Genomic DNA, 13,084 nt, shown 5'->3' with positions numbered 1-13,084 from the left:
TTACAGTTGTATATGCCATGTCATATAGCTGTTTTGACTCTGAAATACATATAAACAGACTAATGCAACTGTCAAACAGATAAATTAATACAGTATTCTGGAAAGCATTACATATGTTGCTGTCCAGGCCAAGGCCTTCAAGTAGTATAACAGTAAAGACAGACTAGGCCACAGGATGACAATTGATTAACAGTAAGTAATGCAGATGTATAGTCCAGCAGCCACTATCTACACTCTGTACACAATCCCTAGGGGTGTAAAGACTTCTGTTGACACAGTGGGATGTATCTGTTACATAACAAGGCATAACTGAAACCATCACAATCACACTGACAAACAGAACAGTATGTATGGCAGGAAACAGTAGGCCTGCATTTATCCAAGGTGAATTGTATGGAAATGTAGATCCAGATACCTTAAGGCAGCTTACCCCTGATACCCCTCACATGTTGTAACAGGCTAGGTTAGTTATGGTGCATCCCCCCATAGACTGACATACAGGACCATATATCACTGTTACATACACTGGCCTCTGGACTGCATAAGGGCACACATGTATTGTGCAGATGAAGCCCACACATATATGGAGCCAACCTCATAATATGTGTGGGGCCACAACAGCAGTGGATTGATGGCAGGAATGGGAGCATGACATACTCACAGGCCACTACATAACAACCCCTGACAGCATGTCATATGGACAAAGCCTAGTATGTAGGTGGAGGACAGAGGCTCGAACACAGGCCCATATGTGAAATAGTGTTGTCATACACTAAGCAAGTCGCTGATGTTACAGAATAGTTTGCAACATACCCTTAGTTAAGAATATGAAGTCAGAAACACAAATGGATGTAGCCATGTACTGACAGAACTCAATAGACACACAGTCAGTGATATATCTGACACAAGACCTGTGTGGTAGACAGGCAAAACATAACATGCACACCTCTGGCCTTCAAGTGGATAGGCACACAGTTGAGAGCTATGCAGACAGACTGCAGTCCATGTTAAACTAGTATGTACACACAAATCCTGTAACACAGGTGCTATACAATGCATACAACTACAGTACTCATACTCTGTTTGTAGTTCTGAAACCTCATACAAATATGTAGCTGGCCTGAGTGTGCAAGTTCTCTTGTAAGAGGTATTGTAACCTGCTGTGTGTAACACTGCTGCCCACACACAAGAAGGATGTCCACCATACAGGAAATGTTAAGGGACCACACCCACATGATGTATGGATTTATAGTAGTGGGTTGCCATGATATGGTAATTGGAAGTAATACACAGTATGCTGCATGCAGGTAGCAAGGGAAGGACACTGATTGGTGAAGATACTATCACCTGATCATATACATCACCCACAAAAGTCATGCTGCAATCTATTCCAAGCAGCTAAATCCATTTACTGGAGAGAGAGATAGAGACAGAGAGATGGAGAGAGAGGAAGAGAAAGAGAAAACAAACAGAAAACAAAAAACAGAGAACCACAACAACACCAAAAAAGAAAACAAAGGAAGCAGGCTAAGGAGTGAAAAAAAGAAAATTACCTCCTACAAGGACAATATCCACAACAGACCTCATCCCCACAACAGGTATGTGAAGTATGTATGCATGTAATTGACTGTAGTACTTGGTCCATAATACTCGGGTAGATGATGTGGAATGATATACATGTGCCATCAGGTGTTGCTGTTGTAATGATCTGCAGCTGAACAACTGCTATGGACATTAGAGTCTGTCCCTGTTGGTAGTGGGCCATACCCGTCAACTGTGTAGAGCAGTACCAACTGACAAGATGTAAGCCAATATAGTGTGTGGTGTGTAATGGAAGGTATGTATATTACTGTGGCCAATAGCTGGTGGTGGAAGTAATACCATAATGATAGACATGTGGGTTCCAGAGCCTACCACTTGCAGGACACTCAGGTTAACATTTATTGTAGCATGCTGAAATGCCGTAGGTGTGCAATAGGGTTACCTGCAATCTGGCCCTATATATACCCCCAATGTTAGCCTATGTCCATATGTGGCACCTGTTTGTGTTGTAGCAAGAAAGAAGAGTGCAGCTGTGCAGGAAGGAGTTTTGAGTTTGTGGTCCTGATGTCTGAATGTATCCCATATATAGGTATGTATATATATATATATATATATATATATATATATACATACATATATATATATATATATATATATATATATACATACATATACATATATATATATATATATATATATATATATATATATATATATATATATATATATATATATATATATACACACACATGTCAGATGTTCAGCAATCACATAGCAAGCATACCACATACATATGTGTAACCATAGTGGCCCTGACAATGGCATGCAGGTGAATAGTCCGTAACAGGCCAGCAATGAAAGTGTCCACACAGGGAACATGGCTACAAACACATAGCACAAAGTGTGGCACAATACAATATATGTCCCACTGGTAGGTAAGCTGTAGCCATACCTATTGAGTTGTGTGAACAGTTTGTTGTCACTGATATGGTGGGGGAGTGACAAAGATGTGTAGTAAGAACTATGGTAACCTTGCAGTATGAGTTGCTCAGACCTGTTTCCATCTTTATGTCTTTCAGTCAAGATGCCCCATGGTCACCTTCCTGCATATTCAGCAGCTGAGAATGACATAGTGCTAATCTACCTTATCCAGCACTACCCTGTCCTGTTTGGCAGGGCTGCCCATGAGCAGCAGGAGTGGACCATCCTGTGGAATGAACTAGTCCACAGGGTCAATGATGTCGGACTGCATCACCGCAATTATGAGCAAGTCCAGCATCATTTTTCTGACCTGCTAAGCAATGCCCGTTGGCATGCTGCTGCAGTCCGGGGGATCACCTCGCAACAGGGAGGGTCATGCCATCCATCCCCCCCTGACACGTGTTGAGGAGCTCCTCGCCAGCCTCGTGGCACCTGCCCATCCGCACAACCAACAACTGCCAGACACCATTATGGAGGTGGGTGATACCCACACACTTGCTGTGGAGCATGCAGGTAAGGCCACAGGGCACATCAGTAGACCACTGCTGCGTATGCATCCACATCTGTACAGGTAGCTCACGCATATCTGACATGTCATATATATAGTTTGTTGCTGCATAGTAGTAATAAACAGATGTGCATAAGTGGTAGTATTGTGGACTTGTACTGTTGATGTACTGTAATGCTGCACCCACCCTGTAGCAATGCCACAGCTGTGGCCACTGACATTGCATCTCTCACACTCTTATGTAGATCCCTCTTGTATACCACCAAGGCAGCAGCCTGTAGCTGGTGAGTATGGTTTATGTTGATGCTTGCCAATACACTGGGCATGTAATGGCTATGGCATATTCAATGCACACATCTAACACCCCTACCCATAATGCATCTTGTGCATGTTCACGTATTGTTGCTATTAAATGCACTGCTTCACAGTGGTGACCATGATCGGGTATTGGAAGGGTATATCAGACACCTGCAAGATAACTAGCATCCTGTCATTGTGTAATGTATCCACAGTTATTAACATAATGGTGGGACACATGGCCTACAATAGGGACATGTGTGAAACATCACCCTTATACAGTGCAACAACAGTGCATATACCAGTATTACAATGGCAACTGTCACAGATCTACACTATGGCATAACGTATTACTGTGGTCCAAATTATTAGCTGGGACTAGGCTGTAACATGTGGTGTTCAGTGTATGGGACACTGCAAAGTGGCACACGTGTAGGCCATACTTGTCAAACATCTGCAAAAAGTCTGAATATGGGGAAGGGGTGTCAGCATGACACACCAGTACATTGCAGCAGGGATCCTAAGGATGCTAATAATGGCTGTATCTGCACACAGTCCGGTTCAGGAACTGTGGCAGACATAACCCTACCCCCACAGTAATAGTGACGGCAGTGTGTGAACACCAAGGTATGTGCACATGAGTAAAACTTGCAATCATGCAGAGTAGGGGGACATGTGTAGGACAGACTGACCATACAGTGGCAAATGCAGATGGCCCATGTTAGTATACCCCTGCCAGGAATAGTGACTGCTGTAGCACACATAACAATAGGTGTAACAAGCCATCATGATAAGGGTGTGCAACATATATGCACACACGGAGTGTATGCATCATGGTCAGCATCCACACACCTAACACATTTTGTAGACACTGCTTGTAAATGTACAGGACATATGTCACATATCAGGCTCATGTACTGTTAATATATGTAGTGATGTGGTCCCATGGCAGATCAAGGAAGGGTGCATCATATCAATAAGGGTTTGTACACTCCCATAGCCACGGTATGGTCTGATGGTTGTCATTGTAATAGTATTGGATTGGTCATGCATGGTCCGCTGATGTTGAGATCTGTAAACCAGACTTCAGGCATTCACAAATGACATCTGTCCACATATCATCCCAGGTATGTGTTGCCTAAAAACATAGGGGCTGTGAGCATTAGAACTGACATAACTGACACAGTACTACACATTCAGCAATGGGTTGTACACCTGTGAGGTTTGGTGCAAAGTACATGGCAGGGTGCTGAACAGGTGCATAGCAATACTGTGTACATGGGTGCAGTGGTTTCCAGGGGAAGGGGCATCACCTACTAATACAGCCCATGCATCACACACACGTATACTGTTGCTAGCATGGACTGACTATAGCTGCACTGCATGCTGTTGTGTACCATAAGTTATGCATGTTGACAGATTGGTAATGGGAGGACTGTGTGTACTATCTTTGTGCAGCCTCACCTGTATATGTGGGTGGGTGGCTATTTTGTCTGTAGGTTCAATCTGGTGAAGTGGAGGGAGGTTGATGCATGTAGAATGTGTGTGTTATGTTTGTACAGGTGTCCATGTATGAATATGTGTGATTGTGGAATTGTTCATATGGCAGTACTTCCCTTTGGGATCATACAGTACATGGACATGGACTGACACATGACACACCGGGAATACTTGTATGATATGTAATCACAGGACAGCTGATAGTATAATAAGGTATGTAGCATGGAATATGCATTGGGAGGGAAAGTAGACACCAGGTATGCCGTTAATATCACATTCAGCAGAGAGGTGAATGACAACCGACGTATGCAGCACTACAGATGCATTGGGGAATTACTAGACAACACCAGGGAGTGTATCCATATATTACAGTTGTCACATGATAGGTTGATTGAGCAGCATATCTGGCATGTACTGAGCAATACTTACACATGACACTCCAGTGCATAACATTATGGAGTAACCCCTCACATATAGAGGCCATGCTCATGATGTCTGGACATACACAGGGTGAACACTGAATGACAGCAGTGAGGCCATGTAAAACCTACTCCACTCAGGTCAAGGAGGTAATGGAGTAACAGGTCTTGTGCTGTGATCACTTGTCTATGCATTTAGAGGAATGAAACATTAATGAGTGGTATAAATGAGTGTATGTTACCAAGTGTGATGCAAGATGGGGAACTTATGGGAATAAACATGGGACTGTCTGTAAAATCATGGCCAGGTAGGTATTAAGGTGGAATGTGTGTGTGTGTGTGTGTGTGTGTGTGTGTGTGTGTGTGTGTGTGTGTGTGTGTGTGTGTGTGTGTGTGTGTACTGTTATGCAATGCTGTACAGTTCTTAAAATGCATTTCTTGTTTTCTCCCACAGGTGGTGAGGGGGGTCAGGGTCCCTCCTGCATGCAGTCTGATGTTGGTGTCCATACAGACACTGAAGATGATGATAGTATTGTTGAAGCACAGGTGAGGTTGTCAGGGGCTGAAACAGCACCATTATTTGACATCCCCTTTTTCACCACCCCAATCCCGCACACAGTTTCAGTGCCTATATATACCTCATCACCAGTGGCCATAGCAGAGGGTCAGTTGGTGGTTGGTCACACTGCACAGGAGATTGTGGAATCCACGCCTACTCTGTCTGGTCACAGCAGGCATAGCCAGATGTCCAGCAGGGCGCCACATAGGCAGATGTTCCAGGGTGCTCGTGGTAAGGCCACTGGTTATCATGCCCCTGGCAGAAGCGCAACAACTGGTACCACCAGGCGCATGTTTCAGGCTGTCATGGAACTGTACACCAGACAGAGCCTGAGGCTGCAGAAGGCTGCTGTCACATCTGCAAGCAACAACTTCCATGAACTGTCTGGTGCCCTCCATGCTCATACCGAGGTCATGGATAGATGGTTTGGTGAGCTGATGGGCCTCTTCGACCTTGGCTTGTCCATGCTTCAACATGTGGTAGGAGTGCGGCGATGGCCATGTGGATGTAGGCCAGCAACTGCAACAGCTGGCAGTCAATGTGGAGATGCCAGGATACCAAGGCACTCCTGTAGTGGCAGTACCAGCCCCAGCACTGCAGGGGGTGCTGTCCGCATCACACCACAGCAGGCCATGAGCACGTGGTCTTGCCCAGTCCCAGGAGGGACCTGGCTCCAGCAGACATCTGTCATCATCAGGGTAGAGTAGCACTTCAAGGCCTGTACCTGGACGTGCCAATGGAACCCATGGCAGGCACAATCCATGTGTCTGTGGCCAGAGGCAGTGAACTGCACACCCTACCAGGTATGGTCTGCAGCTGTCCAGAAACACCTGTATAGGGCAGGCACATGACAGAACTGTGTGCATGCATACCCACACACTATATGAGCACACCTAGGGCAACCCCATACCTACACACACCACATCACCACGCCAGTTCAACAAATTACACCCCACACACACATGGTGTCAAATGTATGGGTCACCCTCGGCCTCTGGAAAACCAACAACATACTCTGTGCATATGACGATACCTGTACCACATCCCTGTCATCCATAACATCGATGCAGGGACAGGCTAATATGTTTCTTTTTTTTTTTTTTTTGTTCAAATAATTTTATTGAAATAAATTAGAATTTTTTACAAACAATAGTTAATGGATTTTGTAAATCAAATATTTAAGTTAAGTAACTATTTACAAATGTACATAGGCCTCAAGGCAGTTGTATATAAGAAGTACAAATCATTATCACAAATGATGATTCCTTGCGACTTCTCTTCTTATGTAGGTTAATTTGTGACTATCTTGAGTGTCTCAATTAGGGGGAGAACTTTCTCCCAAGGATTGTTTGTCCATTTCCTAGGAAAGATTCTCATTTCCTTAACTTTGATTTCTAACAAAGCTACCTCTTTCAATAGAGTTAGAAAATCCTCAAAAGTTGGACTGATAGTTGAGTTCCATTTCCTTGTGATACATTTTTTTGAAACTGCCAATATAGTTCAAAGAAGATACCGGTCTTTCCTTTTCATTGCAGTGGCTTCATATATATTCAGGAGAATTAATAACTTTGACAAAATAAAAGAATCAGTATAAATGTCTTGCAAAAATTCACCAATATCTTCCCAAAATGTCTTTATATAAGAACATTCATACATAATATGAGACCAGTCTGCATTACATTTTAATGAACACCTCCAACATGTTTCATTCATGTTATTAAATTTAACTATTTTTCTTGGAGTGTAAAAGGCTCTGTAAAGGAGCTTCCATGCAAAGATTTTCCAGCTTTGTGTATTTGAGGTTAACTTTATAGAATATAATATATCTTTTTTTGTCTCATTTGATAACAATAATGTATGATCTTTAGTGATTAAATTCCAAATTTTCTGATTAGCTTTTGTTTTATAGTTGACGATAATTTTATATAACTTTGAAATTAAATTTGTCCAATTAAAGTCTCCATATATTATTCCATATAAATGAAATATAAATTTGGGCATAGAACTAAATGAGGAATTATCTATTGTTCTACATAAATCTTTTGCATAAGCTATTAGTGTACTGAGAGTTAGCCAATCAGTGCTTGATAAATTAAATGTGTTAATTGATTCATATCTGAGACTATTAGATTTTCCATACATTGATACCAACATATGAAGTTGTTTATCTTCCATGAGTTAAGGGTATCTGTAGAAATGTTGTTGAAAAAGTTTTTTGTAATTTTAAATGGAGTTAATAACTGGAACTATAATTTGATATCAATGTTATTATTTACAAAACTCTGAAAAGTATTGTAAATGTAATTTATATAATTTAGATTAGTAGATTTGGTGCAGTTGTATTACAAGTTAACACAAATAAAGCACCAGAGCTTATTATTCTGATCATTTAGTTGCATAATTTTTGCTAATTTATATTCCTCTTGAAAAATAAAAGTATGTAATGTTTTCCATGCTGAGGAAAATGTTGTATCTATCCAATTTACTATCATTTTGAAAATGGATGCTTTGATATAAGTTTCTAAATCAGGAAAGTTAATACCTCCCATCTCCCAGGGCCTAATATGGTTCAGATAAGCTATTCTGTTTTTTTGGGGGGTACCAAAGGAAACTTATAATGATTCTATTTAAATCTTTTAAGACTGTTTTGCTAGGAATTATAGGGGTAGCTCGTGTAATGTAGTTTACCTTTGGGAGAATGACCATTTTTATTAACTGTAATCCATCTTCAAAGGTTAAATGCAGCTTATTCCATTTTCCTGTTGATAATTTTAGGGTATTCAGAATATTGTTGTAATTTGTAGATAAATAGTAACTCACAACTGCCGCTATCCTCCTAAAGTGTCCCGTAGCAAATAGGTACCAAAAATCCACAAACAAAACTATCAGGACACACCACGAGAAGCACTGGATTCTTCAAAAATAAATCCTTTATTCCAATCGAACAAACACAGAATAAGCGCTTTCACATGCGTCTTGCATGCTTCTTCAGATACAGTTTAAAACACATAACTCAGCTCCTTTTATACAGATAATACCAAGCAGTTGTTATCAATAATGCAATTAATCCATTGTAACAATACTTAATTAATTAAAGTGAAATACTTCTCTATTCTTAAAGCCATTGCAATACATTCAGTTTTTGTAGCAACACAAAAAATGAAATGAAATGAAACAAGCTCAGTATGTACATAGCTTATATTCTCAACATTTTTTCTCTTGTAGTAGCGCAAACAAAATACGTAGTCTATTAAGAGCAAATCTAACTCCTACTTCATAGAGCTGTCAGTGCCTGCATTACCTGTTAAATGCATCTTCAGTGCCTAGTTCATAAAAATGATGCCGTAAAATTACATTCTACTTGTTATAAAGTAGATCGGAACTAACATTTAATCCATATACATGGCTAAATCTATAAAAACATCATTATGTAAAAATCATCCTTCATCGGACATATCCAAACAATGTCCGGTTGAAAAACGAACAGTGTTCATACTGCGCATTGTACTAGCGTAAAAAATAAAAAATGCTGTCAGCAATGAGGCTCAATGATGATGACTCGCGTTATGCATAAACAAATACAATGATTGTATGAATGGGAGTAAATCACTGACTGAAGTCAGAGACTCCAACAATAGACATTATCTCTGACTCCATCTATCATTATCTCTTCTTAAATTATATTCAAAGGAAATCTTATAGACACATGAACACTGTTCGTTTTTCAACCGGACATTGTTTGGATATGTCCGATGAAGGATGATTTTTACATAATGATGTTTTTATAGATTTAGCCATGTATATGGATTAAATGTTAGTTCCGATCTACTTTATAACAAGTAGAATGTAATTTTACGGCATCATTTTTATGAACTAGGCACTGAAGATGCATTTAACAGGTAATGCAGGCACTGACAGCTCTATGAAGTAGGAGTTAGATTTGCTCTTAATAGACTACGTATTTTGTTTGCGCTACTACAAGAGAAAAAATGTTGAGAATATAAGCTATGTACATACTGAGCTTGTTTCATTTCATTTCATTTTTTGTGTTGCTACAAAAACTGAATGTATTGCAATGGCTTTAAGAATAGAGAAGTATTTCACTTTAATTAATTAAGTATTGTTACAATGGATTAATTGCATTATTGATAACAACTGCTTGGTATTATCTGTATAAAAGGAGCTGAGTTATGTGTTTTAAACTGTATCTGAAGAAGCATGCAAGACGCATGTGAAAGCGCTTATTCTGTGTTTGTTCGATTGGAATAAAGGATTTATTTTTGAAGAATCCAGTGCTTCTCGTGGTGTGTCCTGATAGTTTTGTTTGTGGAATTTGTAGATAAAGTTAGTTCTAGGTTTTCACATAAAACAATCCCTAAATAATCTAAAGAGGAAACTTGTTTACCAAGTATAAACAATCCCTAAATAATCTAAAGAGGAAACTTGTTTACCAAGTATTTGATTTATGTTAGTATTTGATTTATTTTTATTATTTAATAGTATGTGATTCGATTTATAAGCATTAATTTTTAGACCTGAGATCTGATGAAATTTCTCAACAATAGAGTTTAATTCACATAGAGACTCATCTGAGTTTGACAAGGCAAGTAAAATATCATCAGCAAATAACATTATTTTGAGTTAAATTTATTATAAATGTTAATGGCTTTAATTTTGGGATTTGAACGAATCTCAGAGGAAAAAAGTCCAATGCTAGGGCAAATAATATTGGAGACATGGGGCATCTTTGTTTGGTACCCTTAGTCATTTTAATTGCTTCCGATGTGAATGGACCTAATTTTACATATGCCAGGTTGTCTCTATATAGACATAAGAATTTTGTAGTCATTATTAAGGAGTGAAATAGGTCTATATGAGCTACATGAAGTGGGATTTTTATTTCCTTTAAAATAGGTGTGATCAATGAGTATCTCCATGATAGTGGAATTGTGCCTTGTGAATATGTTTCGTTTAGTGCCTTTTGTAGTATTGTTATGACAGAAGATGGGAATAGTTTATAAATTTCCATAATGATTCCATCTATGCCTGGGGCTTTATTATTTTTACCTCTTTTAATTTTCTCGTTAATTTCTTCTATTGTAATTTGTTTTTGAATATTCATGTTTATGCTCCCTGGTATTTTATTTAAATTTAAGTTATCTAGGCATATGTTTGTATTGTTATGAAGTGGGTCATTATTGTTATAATGTTTTGTGAAATAAAATGTAAAAGCATCTAAAATGTCACTTATATCTGAAACTTTTTTCTTGTTATCCCCTTCATGAATTATGTTTGTAATATTATTTGCATTGGAAGATCTTTTTAATCTCATGGCTAAATTATGCATATATTTGGGAGAGATTGAATAAGAATTTAATTTTAATTTTTCTAAGGCCAAATTGGTTTTATGCAATAAGATATAATTATATTTTTATTTAATTTTTCAATCTCCTTTTTTTTACAACAGGGTCTTCTAAAACCTTTAGGTCAGTTTCTATGATTTGTTTTTGAATGTTAGTTAGCTCTGATTCCCATTCCTTCACTTTATTATTACACCAAGAAATAATTTTGCCATAAAGATATGTCTTTAGAGAATCCCATAAAATAGCTATATTTATGTCACTAGTATAGTTTGTATCCAAGAAATATTTTATTTCCAAATCTAACCATGGCTTAAACTTTTTTAATTTAGTAAAATATGCTGAAATTCTCTTGGTGATTATCAATCTTTTGAAATCCATTTGAATTCTAAGAATAAGCGAGTTATGGTCAGACAGGGGACAGGGGATTATAGAAGAATGCAATATTTTCATTTTTAAATCATGAGATACATATATTTTATCAATTCTTGTTTGAGTGTTAAATCTATAGTCACTATGGGAGAATAGTAATGCACTTTCATTCTTAAGACTAAATGAGTCTAATAACTGCAAGTTATCTATACATTTTTTAAGAGTTGTCCCTGTAGATGTGATACGAAAAGGTCTTTTGTTAGTAGTCTCCTGGCTATCTAAGATACAGTTAAAATCACCTCCCAAAATTAAGTCACCATTAGATGTTTTGTTAATAAGTTCTATGTGTTTTTTAATAGTTCCTATAACTATACCTGGAAACCAATACAAGTTCACCAATGTCCAGATTCTATTACTATATCTTACTATTATTATTAATAAAAGGCCCTCTTTGTCTTCATAGTTAAATAAAACTTGCAGATTAATAATATTTTTCTTCCATAGTATTAATACCCCCTGTTTTTTTTACTATATGATGAATTACATAGCTTTAGGAAGTCACTTGGGTTCCAAGTTAAATTATCATTAGCTTTAAAGTGAGTTTCCTGTAGAAAAAACACTTGTGCTTTATTTCTTTTTAGGTATTTAAGTAAGTTAGAGCTTTTCCTATGATTATTTAAACCATTTACATTTAATGAGAGTAATACTGTGTCTATCTCATTAATTTGTACTTAAAGAGTTTTTATTGAAATGATGACTGTATATTTTGTCATTTATTTGTTGTATAATATCCATATTTGTGTTGAATTCAGTGGTGAGGCTATTACTTACTTTTAAACTATATAAAATAAAAATTGAATGAGGCCAGAAGAAAAAAATCAACAAATGTATAATAGTAGACCTTATACATGCATATAAACACATATTTAAAATAATCTTTTAACAAACATGGAATGTATAACATTCCCAATCTGAGTGAACTAAGAAGCTCAGACAGATTAACCTTCATTACAGAAATTGAACCAAACATTAATGAAAAATTAGAGGCTCCTTTGCATATTATTCTGGAGGTTGCAATTGATCAAGTCAAACATATGTGATTAATTCAATCAAAGTTATTTAGAGATGTGCTTGCTGTAGAATAACCTGGTGTAGATTTCAAGCATTTAAGTTTTATCATTTATTACATCAATGTGCGTTGATTCAGGTATAATTCCTTTTTAATAAAGTATTTATATAACATAAGTAAATTATCATGTAATGTGTTCGATAATCCATTTCTTCTCCATCTTATATGAGTATCCATATAATGACCAGTTCATTTTGTAACTGCTTTATAGAGCATACTTTAATCAGTGGTGTGCAATTTGTTTACACTAGTAACAATTTAAAACTCAAAGAATTAATTAATTTCTAACACCTGTCATTGCTGTTATGGATTAGTTTAAATTTGTGAACTACAAGTTCTGCATATATATGAATTCCAAAGCATAGACAGTGCTGCTCAAGGCTATGTTATACAACAATTACATATGCAGAGCTCTAT

Source organism: Protopterus annectens, chromosome 4.part1 (assembly GCF_019279795.1).
Source record: "Protopterus annectens isolate FY-2018-M chromosome 4.part1, PAN1.0, whole genome shotgun sequence".
Taxonomy (NCBI): Eukaryota; Metazoa; Chordata; order Ceratodontiformes; family Protopteridae; genus Protopterus; species Protopterus annectens.
The sequence above is the reverse complement of the archived record's forward strand: the minus strand, read 5'-3'. Positions refer to the sequence as shown.